Source organism: Cervus elaphus, chromosome 11 (genome assembly GCF_910594005.1).
Source record: "Cervus elaphus chromosome 11, mCerEla1.1, whole genome shotgun sequence".
In the NCBI taxonomy this organism is placed as follows: Eukaryota; Metazoa; Chordata; class Mammalia; order Artiodactyla; family Cervidae; genus Cervus; species Cervus elaphus.
The window spans coordinates 24,882,164-24,891,354 of NC_057825.1; positions in this window are offsets into that span (position 1 = coordinate 24,882,164).

A 9,191-nucleotide genomic window follows, 5' to 3' on the forward strand; every position below is an offset into this window, starting at 1 on the left:
CTTATTAGAAATAAGATGGCTGCATATGTAATTTGTTAAGATGAGCTCATTAATGTGAACCCTAATCCAATATTGTGCTCAGTTGCTAGGTCGGGTCCAACTCTTTGTGACCCCATGGACTGTAGCCCATCAGGTTCCTCTGAGAGATGGTGCCTTAGTGCTCAGGTCCCAGAATAAATGTTACCGGTATGTCTGAAGGTGACTTCAGAGTTTGAAGAAAGAAAAATCATCTTTTTCAGTGAGAGTGGGAGAACAGAGTCAAATAGAATAATCCAGACTTTCTCAGGGTTTCCCTGGTGGCTCAGCCAGTAAAGAATTTGCCTGCAGTGCAAGAGACTGGGGTTCGATGCCTGGGCTGGGAAGATCCCCTGGAGGAGAAAATGACTATCTACTCCAGTACTCTTGCCTGGAGAATTCCATGGACAGAGGAGCCTGGTGGACTACAGTCCATGTGGTCGCAAAGAGTCGGACACAGCTGAGTGACTAACATATTTTCAGGCTTTCTCAACCTTGATGATAAAATTGACATTTGGACTGGATAATTCCTTGCATTTTTTGCAAAAAAAAATATATATATATATATTTTCAGTTCTTTGCATTACAGTATGACCAAAACCCACCAGATGTCAGTAACTTTCCCCTAGTGACAACAATCAAAAATACCCAGTGATGGGAGTGTGGGCATTAGGGGTGAAACTGCCCCAAACTGAGAATAGCTCAAATAAGAATATTGAGACCAGCAGCAAAACAGAAGGCAGAGAACTCAAGAATATTTGAGCCAGACGATCAGGGAGAAGTGGGCAGATAGGAGAGAGGTGCGGCTGGGTGGGCAGAGACTGCTGCCGGTGCCTCTGGGCCTTGCTCAGGTCTGTTCTCTTACTTGAATCCACTCTCTTCTCAATCCACTCAAGCCCTATCTGAGCTTCAAAGTCCAGATTACGGCCACCTCCTCTGAGAAACTGTCCCTAATCACAGCATATCTCAGAGCTCTTCCTCTCCCCCTTCTGAGTTCTACCAGCCTGGAGATTATCTGCCCCTTCCTTGGACACTCAGCAAAGCAGTCATCTCCGGTTATTTTTCAATTGTCTACATATGAAGCTTCCTCCTCAGACATGTGGCCACTCCAGGAAATAGGATGGGGTCAAGTTTTGGCATTGCCTACAGAGTCCTGCACATCAAGGAGGGCTCAGATACCCTAAAGGAAGAAATGAATAAAGTGTTCAGCCATGCTGATTGGTTAAACTTTCTGATCTACAGGGAGCTCTGTTCAGAGCCACCTCCTTCTGTATTTGTGTTATGCTGCCTTTCAGAGGAGATGACAACCACGGCCTGGGTGGAATTGCTCAACAGATGTTCTCTGAAAATCCACAATGAGACAGTCAGATGCAAGTGACCTTGATGCCTCCTTTATCCCCTCAATAATGCAGATGGCAGTTTTTGTGCTTCTAGCATAGCTGAGGACTAGAACATTCTTATGATGTTCTATATCTGTGAGACCTAGCAAAGAAGATGCCTGGGATCCAGGAGTTTCCTCCACTGGTGCCTTGCCCACACAGCTCCTTGGTTACGGTTATGTGCCATTTACAATGCTCTGTTCCAAGCAGATACACAAGTCCCCACACATCTGGGAACATTCGGGACTACAGAAGAAGCTTAGCAGCTGTTTGGTATTTTCTCTGCATCTATAGCATTTCCCTGAAGTATCTAACACCTCCACCCACAGGAAGGACTCCTGGATGCCAAAATAGTTAGTGAACCAGACACCAGCAGGTATTACCATTTAGCCCTAAGCAGTGAACATTCTTCACATTTTATATAAAAGGCTCATCACTGTTTGGTCCTCAGGCTATCCCATTACCCCACTGCTCCACGCTTGCACCCCACTTTGATCTTTACTGATTAGAGTCTCCCCAACAGATACGCGCTCTGTTCCTTTCCCTGATTGCTTCTCTGGAAAACATTGACTCACTCTTTGAGACACACCCTTGAAAGTTATTTCCCCACTGAAATTGTCTTTGAGCTTCATAAACAGAGTAGACTCCCTTGTCCTGGGCCACCTCTGTCCCCTCACCTGTCTTCACTCTGCACTCATTTCATCCTATTTTAATTGCTTACTGTCCTGTGTGTCTTTCTTACTATTCTTGCATGCATGCATGCTAAGTCGCTTCAGCCCGTGTCCAGCTCTTTGTGAACCCACGGACTGTAGCCCACTAGTCTCCTCTGTCCATGAGATTCTCCAGGCAAGAATACTGGTGGAGTGGGCTGCCATGCCCTCCTCCAGGGGACCTTCCTGACCCAGGGATCGAATCCGCATCTCTTACATCTCTTACATTGGCAGGTGGGTTCTTTACTAGTAGTTGCCACCTGGCAAGCCCTCCATTCCTGCACTCTGAACCAAAGAGCATCACCTTTCTTAACTCTGTAAACTTGCAGATGCACATCTGGTTGTACTAGGGTTGGTTCTATAATGGCTGTTGTTTTCTATCTTTAGTAGTGATCTATCACTTGAGAAAACATTCCACATCTTCTCAGGCAAAGTACTGGGAAAAATTGACTGACATTAACTTAAGGATTTTATCATTTCTCATTTCTCTAACTTTCATGGCATCAGTAAAACTACCCAATGCAATTTTTAGATACATAATGTTTACCCTGAAATGATGGATTAACATTCATTTGACTAAAGTGTGTACTGTCTCAATTATATCAAAATTATTCATTAAAACTGGTATATGGCATATCAATCTTTTCTCAGAAATAGAATGCCTTACTACATAATGAGGGAACAAAAATTCTCATTTAAAAGGAATGCATTTAAGCTTCACAATCTACCTCTAAATGTTCAACAATTTGGCCATCCAGACAGCAGTGTTTATACCCAACTGAAATTTAATCATTTCTTTCAAAAGTGCATTTTTTCTGATCATAAAAATTTCATTTGATTGATAGTTTGTCATAATAATAATTGCTAACTTCTATTGAGCAATCTTTAATATTCTCATAAATTGCTTTATTTAATCCTCATAGCAACGTATTAAGGTAGGTTATCCTTAATATTTGGGCTTCCCAGTGGGGAAAGACTCTACCTGCCAATACAAAAGATGCAGGAGACTTGGATTCAATCCCTGAGTCAGGAAGATCTCCTGGAGGAGGAAAAGGCAACCCACTCCAATATTCTTACCTGGAAAATCCCATGGACAGAGGAGCCGGGTAGGCTACAGGCCATGGAAAGAGTCAGACGTGACTGAGCAATGCACATCCTTAATCCTACAAATAAAGAATTGGCAGCTCATCCACATAGCTGACTTATCCAAGGTCACGCAGCTGGGAGGTTGCAGCTGGGATTTGAATCCATCAGTCTTTCTCCAGGAGGCTGACTCCTACCCTAGCTCCTGCATTGCATTTGCGCTGCTTCATTTGCAGCCCAAGACTTCTGCAGTCCAGCTACTAGTGATATTGCATACTTCAATGTGCCTGACCCTGGTCTGTTTGCATTGCATTTTTGGCACACCTACTAGATGAGTCTAGCAACTCATGTGTTTGTTTCTCATATTACACATAGGTAATCTGTGTCTCAGCAATGCAAAATAAATTGCCTGAATTTAAAGCTAAAAAGTAGCAAAGCTGGGACATCAAAGCCAGGCACTGTTAGTAGTGCAGTGCCTAACCCACCCCACTATAAAACATTAGAAGAATTAGGAAATCGTGCATAAAGCATAGACACATATAGACACATACTAGTTTTACCCAATTTTGAGATTTTAAAAGTAATGTGAAAAAGAATGGTAAGAATTTGCCACTCTTGTTTAACCCCCTAGGCTGGATTTAAACATATGTTAAAAAATCAGCTCTAAAAATTGTCCCCTCCTTCCCAAGGATAGGGGAATTTTTTATTTGCTGGATTAATTGATACTGTTAAAAATTTCTTTTAAATGTGTTATTAACATATTTCTTATGTATGATGAAAATGAATCAATTCTTTTTAACCTAAATATTAAAAAAATGATGCAATTTTCTCTGCAGGTTAGATATGCTCATTCTCAAGGTCATTCAAAACTCGAGTTGCTCACAAAACAAGCAGAATGCTTGCTCAGATTTACTCTTAGACTTACAGAGTCTGTGTTTGCTGGTGAAGAACACAGGCTGCATACAAATGACTTCACCTCTGCAGTACAGAATTTGAATCAGCTGAGCAAGAAGCCAACTAGTCCCCCAAATACATGTTAATCTGCTTCCAGAACAAACCCACAGACTGACTAAATATTTTGCTTCTATCAGAATTTCACCATATCAAACATAAGTTCAAATGAAGGCACTGCTAAAAGTAATTGATTTTGTAGATTTTATTATAAGGAGCTCTGTTCTGTTCATCTAATTTACTCCTTCACTGAAGAATAATTTACAACAAAATGAATATACTTAAAGTGTTCAGTCTGAAACATTTTGACATAAACATACAGCCACGAAACCATCATCACAATCAAAATGATAAACATCCATCATCTCTCAAAGTTTCCTCGAGATCTTTTATAATCACGCTCCTCTTTGCCCCTTTCTTCACGGTGAGTCCCTGACCCGATTTCTGTCAGATGGAGTAGTTTGAATTTTTCTAAAGTTTTCTATAAATGGAATCAAATAATATGTATTATTTTGTCTGAATTCTTTCACTTTGCATAATCGTGTCTCAGATGAATTGCAACATTAGTGTTGTCTCACGAATATCTGGTTTATTTATTTTTATTTCTGAATAGTATTTCATTATATAGATATACCACAATTTGTTTAGACATTCGTGTGCTGATGGACATTTGAGCTATTTCCAGTTTTTGCCTTGTTTCTTTAGCAGTGAAATTTATAACAACATCCTTCATATTAGAGACATTTACATAATATGAGATAGTTACAAAAATAGAAATGGTAAAGTTCATGCACAATAGTTTTTAACTTTATATTTTATATTGGAGTATAGCCAGTTAACAATGTTGTGATGGTTTCAGGTACAGCAAAGGAACTCAGCCATACACATGCATGTAGCCAGTTTTTGCCTTTTACGAATAAAGCTGATATGAATATCTGTGCATAAGTTTTTATATAGATATGCACTTACTTTTCTCTTGGGTAATTATGGAAAATAGGAGTGGCTGGATCATATGTTAGGAAAACGTGTAACTTTTCTTTAAATAAGCTGCCAGAATGTTTACTGAAGAAGCTGTACCATTTTAGATTTCCACCAGCAGGATATGAGAATTCCTGTTATTCCACATCCTGCTCACACTTGGTATGGTCTGTCTTCACTTTGGACTCTTCTATTAGAAATGCATTCATATCCTGTGTTTTTAATCTGCTGCCACTACTTACTTGCTTCAGTCGTGTGTGACTCTGTGCGACCCTACAGGCTGCAGCCCGCCAGGCTCCTCTGTCCATGGGGATTCTCCAGGCAAGAATACTGGGGTGGGTGCCACACCCTCCTCCAGGGGGTCTTCCTGACACGGGGACTGAACCCAGGTCTCCCGCATTGCAGGCAGATACTTTACCATCTGAGCCACCACGAAGACCATGCTTTTCATCTACATTCCCTAATGACTAATGCTGTCAGATAGTTTTTTGTTGTTCAGTTGCTAAGTCAAGTCTGATTGTTTTCGACCCTGTGGACTGCAGCATGCCAGGCTTCCCTGTCCTTCACTGTCTCCCAGAGTTTGCTGAAACTCATGTCCATTTATCATGTGCTTATTTTCTATTCTTATTGCTTCTTTAGTGAAGTGTCTGTCCTTTATCAAATGTACAATTTTCAAATAGGTTTGTTCACAACTTGTGTACTATCTTTTCATTCTTTTAATAATTTCCTTTGAGGAGAAGATGTTTTAATGAAGATATTTTAATGAAGTCCGATTTGTCAACTTTCCATCTCATGGATCACACTTTTGGGGAAAATCTTAGCCTGACTCAAGTTTACAAATGTTTTCTTTTCTTTTTTTTTTCTCAGAAGTTTTATAGTTTTAGATTTTACACTTAGGTGCATGGGTCCATGATTCATTTTTGAGCTAACTTTAATATATGGTGAGAGGAATGGATTGAAGTTTTGTTTTCATTTTAACATCCAGTACCATTTATTGAAAAGATAACCAGTTCTCCCTGAATTGTCTTTGCAGCTTTGTCAAAATCATTCATCCACGTATGCATGAGACCACTGCTGGGCTCTTTATTCTGTTACATTGATTAGCTTCTCTATCTTGATGCCAGTATCACACTGTCTGGTGACTGCTTCTTTAATATGACTTGAAGTCCAGTAGCATTAACTCTCTGATTTTATTTTAGATATCCAAAGATGTCTTGGCTAGTCTTTGTACTTCAATATGAATTTTACAGCCAACTTGTCAGATTCCACAAAAAGCATGCCAGAATTTTTATTGCAATTAACTTTCACTTGTCAATTTCCACAAAAAGCTTTCCAGAGTTGCAATTATTTTGAATCTATGGATAAATTTGGAAATAGTTGATAACTTAACAATACTGAATATTCTAGTCTTTATTTTCTCTTAATATTTAATATTTTCAAATGCATAGATCTCATATCTTTTGTCAGATATATCTGCAATTATTTCACTCAGTTTGATGCTATGGTAAATTGCATTTTGAAATTTCAGTTGAATAATTTTCTAGTTTTTTTTTTAAATTCAATCAGATTTCCCACATAGATGATGATGGAGTTTAAAAATGAAGACAGTTTGTTTTATTTCTTTCAATGTAGAGGGTCTGATTGTACTCTTAGAGTCTCTAGTGTAATGTTAAATAGGAATGATGAAAAGTTGACAAACTTATCTGATTCCTGAACTTGGGGGAAAAATACTTGCTCTTTTACCCTTAAGTATAATATCCACCATAGGTTTCTCATGAAGTGAAAGTGACTCAGTTGTGTCTGACTCTTTGCAACCCCATGGGACTCTACAGTTCATGGAATTCTCTAGGCTTCTCATAGATGCCCTTTATTAGGCTGAGGATATTTCCTGATATTCTTAGTTTACTGAGAGTAGCTAACCAGAATAGATGTTGGATTTTGTCAGGTATTTTCCTGCTTTTATTAATCTGATAAATTACATTTTTCGGTTAAGTCAGCCCTGCATTTTTGAGGTAAATCTCACTTGATCATGATGTGTTATATGCTTTATACTTTTTTAGATTTAAATTGCTAAAATCTCATCTAAAGAATTTGCCTCTATGTTCACAACAGATATTGGTCTTTATTTGGACATTTCCTCAAGTATTTTTGCATGGTTTGCCTCATAGAATAAATTAGGAAGCATTTCTTCTTTTTCATCTTTCTGAAATGATTTGTGTAGAACTTATATAATACTTCTTTATGGGTGGCAGAATTCACTAGTGAAACCATCATAAAATTTCCTTTATGAAATTTTTTTTTTCTTTATGAAATTTTTAACTAAAAATTCAGTTTCTCAAATAAATTCAGTTTATCTATTTTTTTCTTTGGTGAGTTTTGTAGTTTGTGTTCTACAAGAAATTTGTCCATTTCATGTTGGCTTTCAACATATAGACATGCTGTCTTTAATAACATTCCTTTTAATATATATATACAGCTTCCCGTGGTGGCTCAGATGGTAAAGATTCTGTCTGCAATGTGGGAGACCCAGGTTTGATCCCTGGGTTAGGAAGATCTCCTGGAGAAGGACATGACAACCCACTCCATTATTCTTGCCTGGAGAATTCCATGGACAGGGGAGCCCGGTGGGCTACAGTCCATGGGGTCACAGAGTTGGACACGACTGAGTAACTAATTCACTCACTCTCTTAATGTCTTAATAGGCAGAATATAAAGTCTATATGATTTCATCTCTCTGATTCATAATTTTAGTAAATTGTGTCTTCTATCTTCCTTTCCTTATCAAGCTCTACAGGCTTATTAACTTCATCAATTTTCTCAAAGATCCAATTTAAAGTGTTGATGAATGGGAAGAAATACTGAAGTATGGGAGGGAGATAAAAGAATAAGTGGAATTTCCATAAACAGAGTCTCATAGACTTAATTTACCTAAAATTAAACTATTATTGGCAGCAAAAAATAAAAACACCTTTTCAAGGAGCCTTGATCTTCCCAATAAGAGACAGCTGGGTATAATGGTATAGGCAACGGATGCTGGCACCAGACTGCCTGTATTTGTGTCCTGCTCCTGCCTCTTATTAGCAGTTTGGTGGTGGTTTAGTCACTAAGTCGTGTCCAACTCTTGCAACCCCATGGACTGTAGCCAGCCAGAGTCCTCTTTCCATGGGATTCTCCAGGCAAGAATACTGGAGTGGGTTGTCATTTCCTTCTCCAGGGGATCTTCCCAACCCAGGAATTGAACCCAGGTCTCCTACATTGCTGGCAGATTCTTTACCAACTGAGCTACAAGGGAAGCCCTATTAGCAGTTTAAGCTTGGGCAAATTATGCCTCAGTTTTCTTATCCATCAAGCATGCAGGCAATAATAACACCTATCCCATAAGACTGTTGTAATGATCAAATATGTTAGTGTAGTTTGTATGCGTGAAATGATCTGAAAACTTCTGGCACATGACAAATATTTTGTGTTAGCCTTTATGATAAGTCAAAGGATCCAGAAATTACCTATTATATGCAAGCATTTCATATTGCAAAAAAATACAATTTTTTTCCTTTTTTTCTTCCTTCCTTCCTCTCTCTATCCCCCACCCCCACACCACTCCCCTCACCTCTTTCTCTTTCAGCCAAAAAAGTAAACTGAAAGTTCAAAGACATAGCTTGGCCACAAAGAAATGTTTACTGTTTGAACAAAACAAATTTAGATCCTACAATATACCCATGTCTCTCTTATGCACATCTCTAGGAGGTTTATGAGTGTTGTTTATAGTCAGAAATCCTTATATCTAGTGGGGTTTTCACATTGTTCTAACTATCTCTCCTAGGCTCATAAAAATAGACTTAATTTCAAATACTATGTCACTTATGTTCTCTGTACTTGTAAACCAGCAACTTGTTCCTCACAGTCAATATTTCAAAATCCATAGTGTATTTCCAAAATTGTTTCTCCACCCAAGATAGGCATCATGTTTCAAAATCCATGCTTCATTTCTTGGCTCTGACAATGTGTTTCTCTGACTAAAATCTTTTTATACAGATGAGAAAAAAATGAGACTCCCAAATGTGATATGCCCATAGGT